Raw genomic sequence first — 18,085 nt, 5'->3', positions numbered from 1 at the left:
GTGCTGGCTGCCCCAGAGCTCTGATGTGTTACTCGGCTTGGGGGTGGAGGGGGGGAGGCTGGAAGGGGAGTAGAGGGAGGTGGGGTGGGGTTCATATGCCTGGAGCCTGGGGCAAAATAGGCCCCAGAGGCGGCCTTTGCCACATGGTGGAGGGCCTCACCCTGAGCCCCAGGCCCTCTGCCAGTGGCCTGGTATCCTGGGGATTTTCCCAGACTGCACTGCAGAGGTTGCCAAGGCCCCGAAAAAGGGCCCCGGGTGATTCCCAAGAACAGGGAAGCAAGGAGGAGCCTCTGCCCAGAACCGTGGGAGCGAGAAGCCCAGGGAGTGGGCAGGGCCCCAGGCCACCCAGGCTCCATCCCAAACTGCGCTACAGTCAAGGCCCCGGTGACACGTGAGGGGTCCTTCCGGGACCTTCTCACCTAACCTTGCAAGAAGGAAATTCAGGGAGTGGGGTGCTCCAGATAGAGATGGGAAGTCATAGAGCTTCCAGAAAGTGACATGACCTGCCCGGAATCCTGCTTCATGGCAAACACCAGACCCGAGTGAGTCAGGCCTCTGACCTCTCTGGAAGGGAACAGGGTTAACCGACATAAGGGATCCCATGAAGGCTGGGGTCAAATTATGTGAACCAAAATGCCCAGCACCCAGTATGCACAACGGCTGGGAGGTGTATGTTTCGAGGGGGGTGGACAGGTCGAGGGAGGCAGGTCCGTGCAGCCGTGAGGATCACACCCGCCGAGTCCCGGGCAGGCCCCAGCAGCTAGAACAGGCCAAGACACACGTCCCGGCCTAAAGGCTTACAGGTCAAGTTTCACCAAAGGTGCAGTTAAGACCTCAAATCCTTCTCCAAAGTCAGGGGCTTAGAAGTTGCCAGAAATTTCAAGGTAGGCATTCAAGCTTAAAGTTTTCCATTTTGTGAATTTCCTCTGATTCTCTCTGAGAGGTTGAAGCAAAACTTAGCCTCAGCAAATGATTAGGAAGCCAAGTCCTAATGCCAGAAATGGGATTCTAACTATCAGGTAAAATTAGCACTTTATTTTTTTAGTTCAAGTATAGCTGATTTTCCCTGGTGCCTCAGAGGGTAAAGAATTCACCTGCAACACGGGAGACACCGGTTCAATCCCTGGGCTGGGAAGATGCACTGGTGATGGAAATGGCAACCCATTCCAGTATTTTTGTGTAGAGAATCCCATGGACAGAGGAGCCTGGCGGGCTACACTCCATGGGGTCACAAAGAGTCAGACACGACTGAGAAACTTGCACTTTTACTCACAGGTGATTTACAAGGTTGTGTTAGTTTCAGGTGTATAGCAAAGTGATATATACATACTTTTTCAGATTCTTTTCCCACATAGGTTATTACAAATATTTTTAAATTTACTTTTAACTGGAAGATAATTTGTTTGCAATGTTGTGTTGGTTTCTGCTATACAACGTGAATCATAATATAAATATAGAGTTCCCTGTGGTATACAATAGGTCCTTTTTATCTATTTTATATGTAGTAGTGTGTATATGGAGAAGGCAATGGCACCCCACTCTAGTACTCTTGCCTGGAAAATCCCATGGACGGAGGAGCCTGGTAGGCTACAGTCGATGGGGTTGCCAAGAGTCAGACACAACTGAGCGACTTCCCTTTCACTTTTCACTTTCATGCATTGGAGAAGGAAATGGCAACCCACTCCAGTATTCTTGCCTGGAGAATCCCAGGGACAGGGGAGCCTGGTGGACTGCCGTCTATGGGGTCACACGGAGTCGGACACAACTGAAGTGACTTAGCAGCAGCAGTATGTATATGTTACTCCCAAATTTCTAATTTATCCTTCCTGGCATTTTCTTTCAATCAAGACTCCCTGCCAGGGTATGAGCAATGCAATGGCCACGAGTGTCTAGAAGCATCTACTTTTTTTTGGCCATGCCACATGGCATGTGGGATCTTAGTTCCCCGACCAGGGATTGAACCTGCGCCCCATGCAATGTGGCTTCCCTGGTAGCTCAGCTGGTAAAGAATCCACCCTGCAATGCAAGAGAGCGTAGTTGGATTCCTGGGAAGGGAAGATCCCCTGGAGAAGGGAAAGGCTACCCACTCCAGTGTTCTAGCCTGTACAGTCCGTGGGGTCACAAAGAGTCGGACATGACTGGGTGACGTTTCACTTTCATTTTCCCCTGCAGTGGGAGCACAGTCTTAACCACTGGGTCACCAGAGAAGCCCCTAGTAGCATCTACAGAGCTCCTTCCGGGAGCAACCTGTATCCACTGAGGGCATCCTGAGGGCAGGGACTGAACTTAATTTATCTTTATCCCCAAAGGCAAACCTCAAAGAAGGTTCAAGGATTGTGGAAGGAGCCTCGGATGCAAAGCATTGAATTCCAATAAGGAGTGGAAGAATTACAAAGATTTTGTCCTGGAGGTATGCTCGTTTGATAGGTCATCTAATTGAGAAAGGCAAAGCTCAGACACTCGTAAAAGGAGAACCAATTACTAAGGACAAAACAATTCGTTAACAATGGAGGGAGGGGTTGGGGGAAGGGGAGGTGCCTCAGAGAATCCAGAAAGTTTGGGGGGACAGATAAAACTTAAGCTTTGATTTCAGGTGGAAGGGACCTGGGATGCCAGCCTTGGGGGAGGGTTTCCTGGGGGCTTGCAGGGGGAGGTACCTGCCCAAAGAGACCACTGAGGAGGTCCCATCCAAGGTCAGCGGGAGGGAGTCTACAGCCTCTGACGGCCTGACCCTCTCCCCTGAAAATTAAAAACCGAGGCCAGGGAGCTGCTAACAGCTAGAGCGCTTAACTTATTGCTGAGTCCTCTCTCCTGAGGCGCTTTATTAGCAACGATCGCTTCCAAGTGGAAGCTGCTTAAGAGATTCTCATAGGATTCAGGCGTCTCAGGAGGTTCACTTGCCGCACCGGGAAGCTTAGTTTGGGCGAACACTCAGGGGGCAAGGGGCGCGGATGTGGGAAAGCGGGACAATCAGAGACAGGTCCTCCGGCCCGAGTGCTCCGAACGCCCACCCCGGGCCTGGCCTCGGGGACGGGCCCTCCCTGCCTGGTTTCCGGGAAGAGTCCGGGAGGGAGAGGATCCCTGCCCGCGGCGGCGCCGACCCTGGGGGCTTCCTGCGTTTCCCGCACGCGGACGGGGAGGGAGGGGCGAGGGTTATCCGGTCCCGTCACCGCTCCGAACCCGGAGGAGCCGCCGGGAGCTCGCGCTAGGCTCCCGAGGGGCGTCGGGCCCCTGACCCCTAGGCCCCAGGTGAGGCGGTCAAGGCCGGAGCGCAGCCAGGCGGGGGCGCGCCGGGACCCACGGGCCGGAACCGCGGCGCACGCCGCTCCCGGAGGCTCCGGCTCTGCAATTTGAACCGAGGAGGCCGGGCGGCCCGGCCGCGGTTCGCAGCGGCCATTGGCTGCGGCGGCGCGGTGACATCAGCGCGGGGGGGCGCGGGCGGAGCCCGGGAGGGGAGTGTCCGAGCGGCTCCCAGCCCCGAGCCCGAGAGCCAGAGGCAGACCGATGCCGAGCGGACATGGGCCGCCAGCCCCGGCGCCTAGCCGAGCCCACGGAGCGGAGCGCGCAGCTGCGCCGGCTCGGCGCTCTCGTCTCTGGGGACCCAGGTAGGCGACGGGTCCTCCCCCCACCCCGCCTTTGGCCGCGACAGCCGCCCGGCGCCCTGCGGCGCCTGGGTGGGCTCGGTGTGGGGACCTCGACTCCCCACCGCCACCAAGGGGGCGAAGGGGAGTGAAAAAGGCGCTATAGGGGCGGCGGGGCCGGGAGCGGGGCCGGGTGTCCCCATTCCTGCGCCCGCCCCCGGGTGGCCAGGCTGGGGCCCGGGGCCACGCACCGGTGTCCGAGCAGATCCGGGCTGGGGAGGAGGGGGTGGCGGTCCATTTCCCCTCCCCAGACTGGGCTTAGCCGGTCGGATCCGGGCGCTGCTCCAGGGGACCACCCGGCTTTGAACGGTTCACCCCTTCGCCCGGGTGGGTGACGCTGGGGCGGGAGCACAGCCTTCGGCGGCGCGCGGTGCCCCCGAGAGGAGGGCGTGTGTGCAGAGTTCTCCGTGAATCAGAACCCGATCGCTCGCGCGTAGTGGTAGAGGCGTGCACACTCGCCCTGGTACACTCGCTGCAGCACACGCCGCCCCGTGTCACTGCCCGCGCGGAGAGGGGCGACGAGCCGCCCGGCAGGGAACGGCCGAGCGAACAAACCCTCCTCCCGCCCCACACCCTCCCTCCCCGGCTCGCCCCGCCCCGCCCCGCGCGCCCGCCTCCTCGGGAGACCGGGAGGCCGAGGCTGGGGGGGCGGCCGCGGCGCCGATAGGCCGGGTGGGGCAGCTTCCGAGCCCGGCCCGTGGCGGCGCGCGGGACCCGGCCGAGCGCTCCGGGCCTGGCCTCCAGCCGGGGGCGGCGGGTTAATGATTTAATCACCCGCTCGGAGCGGTGGAGCGCGATCGGCCGTCTGTAGCTCCGCCCCCTCCCCGGAGCGCCCTCCGTCCCGGGGGCACAAAACTGCCCCCCACCAGCCCCGGGCGCGTCCCGGGTGAGCCGCTCTGCGCGCCGGGCCGCCGCCGGTGAGTGTCCCGGCCGCCGGGGGAGCTGGGCGGGAATCGGAGCGGGGACTGGCGGGCTTCCCGAGGGAGCACGGGCCGGGGCGTGTGTGTGTGTGTGTGTGAGTGTGTCTGGGGGAGGGGTGCTCTCGGCTAACTCAAACCAGATTCCTCGTTTCCCGACGCGACGCCGTAGCCTGCGCCTGGGAAGTTTTCTTTTTCTCCCCGGGAGAACGAAGGGGAAATACAATGCTTTCTCTTTTCTTGTCACGCTTGCGATCTGACAGGCTCCCACGGCCCTGGGCTGCGTCCCCGGTGCCTGTTCTCAGCCCCTTTAGCTGAGCAGTTGAACGGCGGACAAGGGTCCCTGAGCTGTGTGAAGCTCCCTGCTCCTCTCCTGGGGAGGTTAGGTGCCGTTGGTGGTGGTGGTGGGGAGGGGTTTCTCCCTCTTCCTGACCGCCCCCTCCAGCGACCATCTGGACCGGAGCGAGCTCCGCCATCCAGCGCGCGTAAACAATGAGGGGCCCGGTTACAGGAGGGCCTCCAGCAACGCAACTTCTTTGCGCAGTCTGGGTCTCTAATAACTCCCTACTCCCTCCGCCCCTTTCCAAGGCCGAGGTGGAGGAGGGGACCCCCCGGCAGGACGGACTGAATTTTAAGAGAACAAAGAACAGGGCACAAAGGAAGGGGGAAGCTGAGCTGTGGGTTTCCCCCAGAGAAGGGGAGTTTGCTGGACCAGGCCTGGGCTTAGCCAAGCCTCTAGGTGGCCCCAGGGCTCCAGAGGCAGTAATGGGACACCCGCTGAGGACTTGGAACAGGAGAGGCTCCCTCCCTGGGGGGTAGCCAGGACCCTGTGTGAATCTGGGGACAGGGCGGTGCCTGTGGATGCCAGCTTTCATAAGGTGCCCGTGTGACCGACCGATTGCTGTGGTTTATCTCCTCTGAACTTGGACTTTGCCCCTCCACTCCCTGGGGACAGCTGCTCCTTCCCATAAATGGGGGTTCAGTGAACCTTGGGAGACCCCCGGGCAGTTTCTCCTGGTCTTCCCAGGGATCCTGGGGACACTGCAGGGACTGGGAGGGGGTCGGTGTGGTGAGATGAGCCTGGGGTTTGGGGTATCCACCGGCCGCTCTGCCGTCTCCCTGAGTTCCTGGAGCTCCAGCTCATGGGTGACCATGTGCTCGTGAGATGCTCCCTAGCTCAGGCCTCGACTTTGAGGATTCTTCCTGTCTTTTTCTGGAATGTCCACCTTTCTCTTGACTCCTCTTCCATTTCCCTCTCATTTCTCTCCCCCCTCCCCAAACCGCTCCCTCCCCCCCAACTCACCGATGCTCACCCCAATCCCATGTAGGGACACACCCAACTGACTTTGGCCCTGTTGCCTCATGAAACCCAACAGTCCAGCCCTCACAGGACTGGAGACCAGGGAGCCCCAGGCCCAGAAACTGTTGTCTGAGAAGTGGAGGGGGGATTGGGTGGATGTTGAACCCCGGAGAAGGACCCTAGACCCTTCTTTACCCTCAGGAGCTTTCGATAGGACCTCTGGTTGGCTCTGGCTCAGGGCTTCTCGCCACCTCCGCCTTTGGAACGGCTGATTGATTTCTGCAGCCAGGACAGGCTCTGCCCAGGTGTGGCAGGCAAGGTGCCTGCAGCAGGCCGCCCTCCGCCCTCTCGCCTGCCCCCTCTCCTCTAAGCAGGAAGGTGGGACCAAGCTGGGACTGGAGGCCTCAGAGGCCAGACTTGCTGTCAGGCGGTGACTCCAGTCTCCAGTGGCTGGAGCTTCCACAGACTCAGAGGATCCTGTCCCTGTGGGGGGAGGGAGGAGCCCGTCCCTTGGAGGAACAGGATCTGGGTTGATGCCAGAGATATGCTTGGGGGCGGAGGGAGAGGAGTTGAGCAATCTGGCCCTGGAAGCTGCGAGAGCCTCTCCTGACCTATGTGCTGGAGGCCTTTCCACAACCTTGGGGAAGGGAACCGAGCTCTGAACCCATGGGCAGCGTGTCCTCAAGACCAGCACCTCTGGGGACTCGGGGAGGGTGGGATCCTGTTGGGAGGGATTCGTGTGGCGATTGGCCGTGACCCTTTGCTCACAGGGCGCCGAGAAGGAAGTTGAACGCTTAAGGATCCGGCATTCGCACTCACCGAGTCCCTGAAACTCTATTTTAAAATACAAGGAGCCTTGGGCTTCCTTCCAGGGACCCTATCAGTCTCCCCAGGCACTCCCAGCTTGCAGCTCGGGCTGCAGGCCAGGGAGACAGCACCGATGTCTAGATCCCCCTCCCCACCCCTTTCCAGGAGCAGGGGCTCTGGCGGCCCCCACTCAGCCCAAGCTCGAAATGGTCTCCTTTTCGGGTCAGGTGCGCCCTGTTTGGGGTTACCTAGCTCGTAAGAAACCGCGGGCATTTCCCCCTCGTTCCTTCATCCCCAGGGGTTGAGGGCATCTGAAAATCAGCAGAGCTGGGACAAGAAGGATCCCGGGGGCTGACCTCAGGGACAGCGTCTCTTGCTCAGCCAGGCCGCTCTGACCACCGTCTCCTCCCCTGGCCAGCAGGGTGGCAGACGATGTCTGCCAGGGCAGCCTCCCTGGGAGCATCTCAGGGTTCTTATACCTGTATCCAGGCAGTTCTTGAAGTAGCTGGACTTGGTCTGCAGACCCCAGCTTCAGATCCGTGACAGTGGAGCCGGGCTCTGTGCTCAGGTGTCTGCTCCCCGCCCCTCCTTCCTCTCTGCACTCGGATGTCCACTCCCTGCAGCCCTTCTTCGTTCCTCAGAACCTTGTCCTTGGCCCACTGAGACATCAGGAGAAGTCCCTGTGTTCCCCCTGCCCTTGGGGTTGAAGTCCCAGGCAGACGGTGGGAATGGAGAGCCAGAGAGGGTACAGAAGAACCCTCCAGGGCTGGCAGTACCGTCTGTGGATGCCTCTGATGAGGATCCGGTGGGAAGCAACCGGATCATCTTGATAAGCAACCATTATTTGTTTCTGGTAGCTGGTCCCCCCGATTTCTAAGTTCGCTCACCTACATCTTAGGGAGGAACGGGAGGGCCTTATCCCCTGTGTTGAACTGAAATCAGAAAGAACTGAAGTCCCTCTGAGAAAAGCCAGGCTCCTCCGCCTGTTTCCTTAAAGGTTAAAAGGTGAAGAAGAGAGAAGGGAAGGCAGATGGGGAAAGAGACCAAGTCTAGGGCCTGCGTGATCCCACTGCTGGTCTGGACTAGGCAGTCCACAGCTGGGCTTGGAAGCTCCAAGGATACCCCCTCCCCACAACAATTCATCCTGGGGCCCCAAGGACTTTGAAAGGGGTCAAGCCTGGATCAGGGAGTCCTCGGGTGACACTGAAGGTGTGTGAGCTTGAGCTCACACTCCCCAAGGTTTGAGCTTGGGGAGTGATTGTTGGCAGAAGGTCCCAGGGGATGCTGGAATTCTACCTTTCAAGGTGTAGAGATGAGGCACCTGCTGAAAAAGAACAGGTTATGGCATCTTTTTCACAGCAGACAGGGAAGGGTGCTCACCTCTTACGTGTCCTCGTGTAAGGGCTTTACCTGTGTTAGCTTATTTCATCTTCACAGTAGTGCTAGGAAGTATGTGGTGTTAGCAGTCACTTTATAAACTAATAAGGACACTGAGGCACAAGTACCTTGCCCAATGTGGCCGAGCCAGCTGGTCCCTGGGGAGTCTGGCTCCACGGTCCCCCAGGCTGCACGCCCCATCCCGCAGAGTCAAGGTGGAAATTCACCAGCCTGCTCTAGAGCCGGACCTGATCCGCCTGGCTCCCTCTGGAGACAGGGTGTCCTTTGACGCCCCACTCCTCAGCTGAGCACTCTGCTCTTAGGAGAAGCCAAGTGAAACCAAACAAGATCAGGCCGATCTGATTGCAAGCCCAGCCGTTTCCTTCTGGGGCCCCGGGCAGGAGGGGGGAGCATGGGGCCCCCTGCAGGCACTCCTTTTCCTCCCCTCCTCCAGCTTCTTCCCTCTGTGATGGGAGCTGGGTGACCGGGGAAACACCCAGGGACACCCACACACCCCGACACCCACCCCCACCCCTCCAGGAAGAGGCCCGTAAACTGGTGAAGTTGCCGATTGCCCTTGAGCCACTGGCTCCTCTAGGCTTGGCTCCAGAGCTGCCGCTTCCTCTCACCCCCGGGTCAGGGCTAACTCCTTTCCCTCCCGAGCGGCTGTAACTCCTGGTTAGTGATGGGGCAGGGCCTTTCTCCCTCCATGCCAAGCCTTCCCTGCTGGCCCTCCTGCTCTCCTTCCTCTGGCCTGAAGTGTAGGCTTCTGGGATGAAGAGGGAGCAGGGTGGAGAGAGAATGGCCCATCCCTAGCCCAGGAGGAGCGTGGTTGCCCAACTCCATGGACTTCCTGGGGTGGGGGGCGACTGTGGTCTCTCTGTTTCGGGATTTGTCTTGTCCTTTCCCTGGAGTGGTGGGAAATGAGGAGCCTGGACTTGCAATATTTTAACCTGAAATTCTGTGCAAAGTGGTTGCCTGGCGGGTCCTCATGTGTCCATAACTTTTGTCAGATTTGAGCCCAGCACCCCAGCAATGCTTACTCCCCTGATACACCTCATGGTCAAGTCGGAAAAGCCCAGGGTTCAGAATCGGGCAGACTGGGACAGCTTTGTGCTTAGCAGCTGTGTGACTCAGGGGAGGCATTTAACTCACAGCCTCAGTTTTCTCATCTGCAAGATGGGAATGATGCCGATAACTCCATGGGATTGTTGGGAAGCGCATTTAGGGTCTTTCAAATGCCTAGGACGGTGTTCTTACTTGCCCCTCCAAAAGGGAAGCTTAAACAAGATAAAGGGAAGCTTAAACAAGGTATAGTGATGTCCATTTTCTTTCTCATGCTTCCTCCATGACCTGCGGTCCAGGGGGCGCGTAGCCACCTAAAGTCCACGATAGCATCTAAGGTATCATTTCCTATTCTTTAAGCCAGACTGGACATTGTAGTTTTCGGCAATCAAAGGGTAAGTTAATTATCCTAACTGCAGTGTGTTTTCCCTCAGCCTGAGTGACTGGCATTGTTTTCCTAAAACCAAGAACTATAAATTCTCTAAGATGGTTGAGAATATCTTTATGAATCCAGTGGTGAGTATCACAATTAACGGAAATACCTCTAAAACAGCATCATCAATAGGAACATAATGCCAGGCACGTAAAGAAATTTTATGGTTCCCAGTAGCTACATTTTAAAGAACTACAGACTGATGAAACCCGTTTTTATTTTTCTTTAATTTTTTGGCTGTGCTGTCCAGCACATGGGGCCCCAGTTTCCCAACCAGGGACAGAACTCACACGCTGGCACTGGAAGCTCAGAGTCTTAACCTCTGGACCGTCAGGGAAGTGCCCTGGTGAAATCGATTTTAATGTTATACTTACGCCAGTATGTTCACAATACTGTCATTTCACCATGTAATCATAAAAAATATTAACAAGATATTTTACATTTTTTTATACAAGGTCTTCAAAGTCCACTGTGTATGTTACATATATTGTTTATTTAGTCGCTAAGTTGTATCTGACTCTTTTGCAACCCCAGGGACTGTAGCCCACCAGGCTCCTCTGTCCACGGGATTTCCCAGGCAGGAATGACTATGGAGCGCGTGGGTAGCTGTTTCCTTCTCCAATATTTTACATGTGTAGCACATGTGAGTTGGGATGCTAAATTTCATAAATACCCCCTCCGAATTGGGATTTACAGTTGAAAAAGTAGATTCACGCACTCGAGGTGTTTTAAACATAGGCTTTCCAATAACTGAATCAGGCGTCAGTTTTTCATTTAAAATCATTAAAATGGAAGAAGATTTAAAAACTCAGTTCCTTGGTGGCACTCGCCGCATTTCAAGCACTCGACAGCCTGATGTGAGTGGGGCTACTGTGCTGGATGACTTGGGTTTAGGATAGCGCTGTAAATGCCAGGAACCGTGCGCCTCCTTGTCAGTAGTAGAAGTCAACATTATGTTGGCAATTGTAGCAAATTTAACAAGATAAGAATGAGGAATGGAGGAGGCAGAATTATTATTAGTTGCAGATGCTGGGCTGGTCTACTTGCAAAGCTCAAAAGATTTAATCATATGGTTGATTAGGGTGTGTAAAGACAGTACAAGCTTAGTAGGGTAGACATTAAATAGATATAAAATTTAAAATTGCAGCTTTCCCATATACCAGTTACCACCAGTCAGAGATACAGCTACATGAAAGGGGCTGGGTATAAAACCCATTCACAATGAAAGACCATAAAATAACTCAGAGTAAACACGACAAGACGTGTGTCAGACTTGTAGGAAGACAACCCACAGAATTTAATGGAGAATGTCTAAACGACTTGAATAAATGGATATGAAGACATGATGTTGTGATAACATCAACTCTCCCCAAATTAATTTATTGTTTGCTTTCAATCCCAATGTAATTCCATCAGGATTTCTTTTGGAACTTAATAAAATGTGTCTCAGGTCCTTCGGGAAGACTTAACTGCATTAGAAAAGCCAAGAAGTTTTCAGGAAAAAAAGTTAAAGTAGGGAGATTATCCTACTGAATACTCAAAATATATTTTACAGAGTTGATAGTAGAGACCTGGTTTTGGAATAAACAGAGACCAATACGCAGGATGTGAAGAACGGACTCATTTGAAAAATACCCTGATGCTGGGAAAGATTGAAGCCAGGAGGAGAAGGGGACAACAGAGGATGAGATAGTTAGATGGCGTCACCGACTCCATGGGCATGAGTTTGAGCAAGCTCTGGGAGTTGGTGATGGACAGGGAGGCCTGGCGTGCTGCAGTCCATGGGGTCACAGAGAGTCAGCCGTGACCGTGCAACTGAACTGAACTAAAGAAGCAGGGAAGGAAGTCCAGAGAAAGGGTGGGTGGGTGGTATCTACGTATATATATCTATATCTATATATATCTGATGAAGGTAGCATCTGATCCTTTACTCATAATTTATACCAGTTTTATACAGAATCAGTGACTAACTTGGTTATATTTTAATTTTTTATCTATTTTTAAATGACCCGCAGTTTCAAGCCACAGACATCTTTGTATTTCCTTTACTAGTATTTTTATCTCCATGAGTAATTTTTCATTGTTACATTACCTGGTAGTTTTAGAAGAAGTGAATATTTTCATAAAACTTGGGAGTGGTGGAGGGTCTTTTGCTTCGTGGTTTTAGAGCCAGAAATTATAAAACAGATTTAAGCATTTAAAAACTAATAAGCACTCCATGGAAAAGAAAACAACACAAAGCACCACATTGTAGACAGGCATATGAGACACTTGCAGAAATATTTGCAAAATATAGTCAACATTCTTAAGAGCCTTAAGATTTAAAGTCATACAAATCCATTGGAAAAGATAAAGGACCGCCCCCTCCCCCGCCCCAAAAATGGGTAAAATGGTTTCCACAGGCAATTCATTAGAGAAATATTTTCTAAAATGCCCTCCCTCTTTAGTAATGGGAAAAATGAAAATGCAAATTACAAGTTTGCAAAGGTGGTGGTGACCGTGGTTTTTTGTTGTTTTCAACTAAGGACACCATGATGCCTGGCATTGGGCAGCGTCATCCTCTATGTTGGTGAAACTGTAACTTGGTGAAACCTTCTGGAGAACAAGTTAGCAAGCGAAACAAAAGTAATTTTACTCACTTATCGGTGTGTATCCTCCGGAAATGGACCTGTCGGGCAGACTTAGCTGGAAGGCTGCTTGTTACAGTGTTGGAAAGAAACTGAAACATCAGTGGCCGGATGTAAAATAGGCTATTAGGACTTAATCTAGAATAATGTAGCGGTATTTATGAACATGTAACCTTTTTCACTCAAATGCGACCAGTGGTTGGCTTTATTCATCCCTCTATGGTGGAAAGTGCTGCTTGTATTTTGAAAAAAGGGAGGGGAGGGGCAGAGAAACGCGTCTAAATTAGCATTATCCCAGACAAGTAGCATGCAAATCTCGTATGTAATTTACAGTTTAAATAGATGCATTTGAAAAAGTAAAAAGAGGTGAAGCGACCATTTTCTTTAACTCAGTATATTCCAAATATTATCCTTTTCTAATATGATATCATTCGACAATATTTTAAAATATTATCATTTGAAAAGATTCATTCTAACATGCAATCCCTGTGGGAAATGAGCAAAGTCACACTCTTTTGAAGTCCAGTGTCTATTTTACCCTTTAGCACAGGTCAACTTGGACATTTCAACCTGGACTGCATTTGGGGTGCACATTCCAAGCTCCCCAGGGCCACTGGGCTGGGGGCTGTGGGCCCACACATTGTGTAGTAACGCCTGGAGAGGCGGCAGAGGGTGGGGTCCTTAAGGTCTGCGCTCCATGCCCGCGTCCTGATCACCTGGAGCCAGTTGATCCCCCTCCCCACCGGTACTCCTCTCCCGCCTCCCGCAGCCCCCAGGGATGCCTGGAGAGTGGGCGGTGGCTGCTCGCTGCTGCGGAAAGCTTGTAGTGAAATTGGGCCTTTGTTCACTTTCCCTTCCTTCCAGGAAGAATCTATCCGCCAGAGGATGTTTATCTCCAGGAAACGGGACTTGTGGCTCCCTTGGGCCAATGAACCCAAGGTCTAGATTGACTCGGAGAGGCAGGGAGGGTGGAGCCAGCGCCAGGCACCCAGCCTGGGAGGTTTCAGGGGAGGGATGGGGTCCAGGTGCTGGTCTTCCTTTCTGGCAACTGGGAACCACCAAGAAACACAAGCTGGAGACTGGAGCAGGGGCAGGCATGAGAAACACTTGAAGTGGGGCTTCGTGCTGGGCCCATGCTTGACTCTGCTGGGCGAGTCCTGGCTTTTGCTTCAGGGGGGTCCTCCCCACCTCTCACCTCCCAGGGAGTGTCCTCAGAGCAGGAAGTGGGGATGAGATCTGGAGTAAGGAGGGGCCCGCCCATTTGAACCATCCCTGGGAGCAGATGCCTGATGGGGGTGTCTGTCAAGTGAGTCTCAGTCCCCAGGTCTTAGATAAACAGCCTGCCTGCCTAATCCCACCGTGAGCACGTTCTCAGCTGTGGACATCTGAATCAGCCAGGGGGTTGTGTCCCCAAGGTCTGCCAGAAACGGGCTCAAAGCATCATTTAGTAGCTGAGAGAGAGAGAGAGCATGAGGGCATTCACTCCATCCGAGCCTCGGTTTCTCTTTTCTGTACAATGGGGGCGATCGTGACACCCTGCGCGCAGGGCCAGGGACCCAAGTTTAATGATGCCACCACACAATGCCTGGCACGTGGCAGGCACCTGGTGTATGGGAACTGCTGATGGCTTGCCTATGTCTGCATTGCTAGTGGTCGGCCAGTGGCTGGGGCCCTGTGTCCTCGTGTGACCCCGCCTCTCCGCATTCCCTCTGCTCTCTGGTAGCCATCAGGAGACCCGAGCTGGGGCTGTGGAAGCAGCAGAGACCAAGCCGTCACCTGCCCAGGGTACCACTGGCGGGTGGCCGCTGTGGGAGGCTGGCCTCCAGCTCAGGGCTTCCGTGTCACTGGAAATTGGCCAGTCTCCAGGGTGGGAGTGGAGATTGTCATTTCTGAATTGCTGGTTGTTGGAAGGCAGGTTCTTGGGGACAGGGGGTGGGTCCTAAGCTCCCTATTTCCCCTGCCACCGGGTTTTATAGGTTGCCCACTTTGTCCTCCCAGGCAACTTAAAACGAGGACATGATAAACTTGTGATAAACTCTGTCCTTCTGGGGGAGGTGCGGATTTAGCAGAAGCGGGGGGGAGAGAGAGAGAGAGAGAGAGGACAGACATCAACAGGAGATTTTTTGATCCTTTGATTTGAGAGTATGTGGCCTGAGCCCCACGCCCTTGCCCTTCCCCTCCCAGCCCCCACCCAGCGCCTTGTATGGGCTGCAGCTGCCGGAGCCTGAGAATCTGATAGTTTAAAGCTGGTTTGGAAATTAAAATTTTTTCCTTAAGCCTTTGATGCTTTGGGATTTTTACTATTATTATTATCAAAACAGCACTGCCACATTAAAGGAAACTTTTTTTTTTTTTTTTTACAAAAGCCCATTTTCCTCTCCAGCCTGACATCACTCCTTGATTTCTCTGCCTGCCCTTTTCCCTTTCTTCGAGGATGCGTATGTGTGTGTCGTCTGTGATCACTGCATGTAAACAAGTCTAAGTTCTGCCTTTTCTCCTGCTCGAGGTTGTTTGATGATCAGTTTCCCACATCCCGCATGGTCTTCATAGACCCCGCTTCTTGTGCCTGCAGGATAATCTGTTGAGTTAGCGTGTCCTTGTTTTCCCAACCGTTTTCTTATTGCTGGGTGTTAGGCTGTTTCCAGTTTCTTGATATTGTGAATGAGGCATCAGTGGCTATCTGTGTTGCAGACTTTTTTCTGCTCTGAAATAGTTCCAGAGGGTGGGTTTCCCACCATGGGGGCTCCTGGATCCTTCTCAGTTTAAAGTTAAGTGTTTCAAGAACCTGCCGTAATGGCCGATGCCCCAAGACCATCCCATCCTGGGGTCGTTTTGTCCCTGCCTGCCTGGTGGCATCTGGTACCTGCTGCTCAGTGGGAGGGAAGTCCTCCTCTTCCCCTTTCCTGGCTCAGTGCCACCAAGATGGTAACAGACTCAAGAAGGTCTAGCCCCACGCCTGGCAGTGAGTCAAAAGCCCGTGTTATCTGCGAGGCCCTATAGAGACTGGGAGATAGGGGCCCAGGCGTCAGCATGCCCTGGGCCCCCCACCAGCTCTGTGGCCTTGGGCACGTGCTCTTCTCCAGCCCAGTAGCCCGTCAAGGCCACTGGATGGGATAACGTCTGGGCTGTCCTTCACTTCTCAGTCTTGGGAATCTCTGAGGTTGAGGGCATTGTGGGTGGCTCTGTGGGTGTCGTGTGGCATTGTGGGTTCCACCCTGCAGCACCACCCCAGGGGTGCACACAATCCACTGTGGGACTTCCCTGCTGGTCCCGCAGGGAAGACTCAGTGCTGGGGCTGTGGGTTCGATTCCTGGTTGGACAGCGAAGATCCCACGTGCTATGTGGCATGGCCACAATATTTTTTTTTGTAATTAAAAAAATAAAAATTCCACCGAGATGTGGGAAGAAAAACACCAGAACTACTACGTTGTATTTTGACTTTTTTTTTTAAGGAAAACTAAAACCCATTAAGTGATGCATGGATTGACAATAGCCTCATATGTAATCTATAAAATACATATCTGTGTGTGCGTGTGTATACAGATTACAGGCCCCAGGCTTCAGTGCGCTGAGATCCCCACACTCTGGGTCATGCATCACTATTTTAGTGATTGGAGCCGGGCTGTGGGAATAAAGCCCTGGCTTCCGTCCATGACCCCAGGGCAAATCTCTTAATTTAGTCTCTTCATCTCCAAGAGCATGGTCGCTCCACAGATACACGAGTGGTCCAGGAGTTATAATAGTGATATTTCATGCTTCCATCCTGGGCTCTTTTTTTTTTTTTTTTTCTTAATTGCGGCCGTTCAGGCTCAGATTATTTTAAGACAGGGCTTCTTAACATCCTGGTGCCAACAGGAGACTTTCAAATATAGAGGGCTGGTGGCAGTGTTAGTGAAGGGACAAAAGCTTCCAGATACACTCAAGGCAGCAAAAGTGACCCCACGGCGCCGCCGAAGTCCCTCCTGCTCTGCGTAGCAACGGGCCTCAAAGCTCCCGAAGTCTCCTCTGTGTCTCCTCTGTTCCCTCTTCCGCCGGCCGGCTGTTGGAATAATGCAGTCTTCCGCTTTCTCTGGGGCTCCTTATCTTCTCAGGATAAGGCGGATGAGCACTCCAGAAAGCAACAGAGCCTCGGGACGCCCGTGGCCCTCCTGGCACCCGCGTTTCTTGCACCATCTCCTGCATCGTGTTCCTCCAGCTGTTGGATGTTCTGAACACAACGCCACCCCCGCCCCTGCCCCATTCTGCAAATTCAGCTTCTTCCCGGTGACAGCGTTGGTTGCACCCCCGAGCGAAAGGTCCCTGGCCTACCAGGCGAGACCCCCTCTGCTGGGCTCCAGCTCTGCCCGGAGCCTGTCCTGCAGTCTGTCCTCCGTCTCCTCCCCCGTCGGATGCTCAGGCCCTGGGGTCTCCACCTGCAAAACCGGCCCTGGATGTGTCCTAACCCTAGCACACCCTGCCCCGTCCCGCTCCTCCATCACACCCTCATCCTGGCCCCTGTCCATCTCCGCAACCATAGCCTCGTCCTAGCGCACATCCTCTTTGCCCTGAATTCCTGCTTCCCCTCCTCTCTGCCTGAAAAAGCTTCTGGTATCCAGCCCAAGGCACGACTGAGCTCGAATGCCCTTGCTTGGGGATGGCCTGGGTGGTTAGAAGTGGAAATGCTGGAGGGGGCGGGTGGCTGTGGCCGTGGGCGTCCTCCATGTCTCAAGTCTGAGTCCTCCATGTACCGGGTGAGCTTACAGGCCAGCTGCATAGTGGGAGGCCTGTCCGGCTGCCCCGGAGGAGCTCAGGTCCGTCGGGGAGCCGCTGGGCTAGTGACGAGGGGGGGCAGTGCCCTCTAGACAGCCTGTCAGGGAGGATGAGGGAGGGTGTGGTCAGAGTTGATCCAACCAGGGGCCTGGCCTGGCCTCACAAGGAGGGCTTCTCGCCCCGCCCTAGAGGAATGCTCTGTGCTCAGTGGGCCAAGAGGAGCGGAATCAGGTTCCAGAGGAGGCGAGGGCGTCAGGGAGAGAAGCAAGATGCTGCTGTCTTCCCTTGCTCCGCCAGGAAAGCTGGATGTGGCTTCCGGGGTGGAGGGGGGTGGGGGCGTCCCGCCCAGGGTGTGCCGTGGGGAGTGGCTGTCTATTTTAGCCACTTCCCCTGAGCTGAGTCACGGGGCTCAGAGCAGGCCCCTTCCGGGTGGCACTCAGCATCGCCCCCCAAACTGGTGCAGGCCACCTGCTTGTTCTTATCCTCCGAGTTTCACCTCTTCGCCCCCAGGTTGCTCTCTGTTCAGAGCTTAGGCTGACAGTGTCATGAGGGTGCCGTAAGACCAGAGGTTTGAAACAGCCTGGTGAGCGGACTCTGACTGTCCTGGAGCTGCAGCCATAGGGCCCCAGGGCTGCAGGGTCCCATGGGCCCCCCTTGCTGGCAGGGCGCCCAGTGAGTGACTCCACCTAGGCCCCCGCTCTCAGGACTTGGGGCGTTCTCATGCTGGAGGTCGGAGATGGCTTGGTTTCTCACGAGCCACAGAGCCTTGTCCCCACCCCCAGGGAGCGAGACCACGGGTGGCAGATAAGCGCTGGCCAGACCTGCCCCGCCTTCCTGGGGTGCGGGGCTGTGCAGGGACCTAGGGATCTCCCTGCCGGCGCCTCGAGCCCTGACCTCTAGCTCTCCCCTTGAGAATGTCCCGGGAGAGGGTGATAGGATGGTGGGGACCCTCCTGTCCTGGAGCCACGATGGCTGGGGCCCCTGGTCCCTGCAGGTGGCCACAGGGATCCACACCGTCCTGGCTGAGTCCTGGGCAGCGGGGCCTGCGGTCTCCTTTCCGTTCTAACAAGCACTTGAGCTCAGGGAAACCGCAGCGCCTGACGTTGCTCCCTGGGCCTGGGGATTCCTGCCATTAGCTTGAGACCCTTACGCAACTCTGGAGGTTCCTG

This window comes from Muntiacus reevesi, chromosome 18 (assembly GCF_963930625.1).
Source record: "Muntiacus reevesi chromosome 18, mMunRee1.1, whole genome shotgun sequence".
NCBI classification, from domain to species: Eukaryota; Metazoa; Chordata; class Mammalia; order Artiodactyla; family Cervidae; genus Muntiacus; species Muntiacus reevesi.
The sequence above is the reverse complement of the archived record's forward strand: the minus strand, read 5'-3'. Positions refer to the sequence as shown.